The following is an 847-nucleotide window of genomic DNA, read 5'->3' on the forward strand; positions in this document are numbered from 1 at the left end:
ACAATGCTATAAGTGATAGGATAACATCCATGTGCCTACAGGAAAGCCCAGTTAATACTACTATTACTCAAATTTATTCATCAACCACTAGGGCCAGTGAAGATGAAATAGAAGAATTCTACCAACTTCTTTAATCTGAAATCTATCAAACATGCAATCAAGATATATTACTCATTACTGGTGATTGGAATGCAAAGGTTGGGAGCAAAGAGGAAGGATCAATGGTTCAAAAATATGGTCTTGGTGATAGAAATGACGCTGGAGAACACATGATAGATTTCTGCAAAACCAATGATTTGTTCATTTCAAATACTTTCTTTAGACATCGTAAGAGATGACTATATACATGGACCTCACTAATTGGAATGCATAGAAATCAAATTGACTACATCTGTGGAAAGAGATGATTGAAAAGGTCTATATCATCAGTCAAAACAAGGCCAGGGTCAGACTATGGAACAGACCATCAATTACTCAGACGCAAATTTGAACTGAAGCTGAAGAAAATGAAAACAAGTCCACGAGAGCCAAAATATGACCTAGAATATGTCCCATCTAAATTTAGAGATCATCTGAAGAACAGATTTGATACATTAAATACTAAAGATCGAAGACCAGAAGAGTTGTGGGATGACAGCAAGAACACCATACATGAAGAAAGCAAAAAGTCATTAAGAAGACAAGAAAGAAAGAAAAGGTCAAAATGGATGTCAAAAAAGATACTAAGTGGTAATATCATTGAGGGGTCTTATGTAGCGTAGTGGTTACAAATCGGGCTGCAAACCTTAAGGTCAGCGGTTCGAAACTACCAGCCGCTCCGCGGGAGAAAGATGAGGCTTTCTACTCC

Source organism: Chrysochloris asiatica, unplaced genomic scaffold (assembly GCF_000296735.1).
Source record: "Chrysochloris asiatica unplaced genomic scaffold, ChrAsi1.0 scaffold00032, whole genome shotgun sequence".
Classification (NCBI taxonomy): Eukaryota; Metazoa; Chordata; class Mammalia; order Afrosoricida; family Chrysochloridae; genus Chrysochloris; species Chrysochloris asiatica.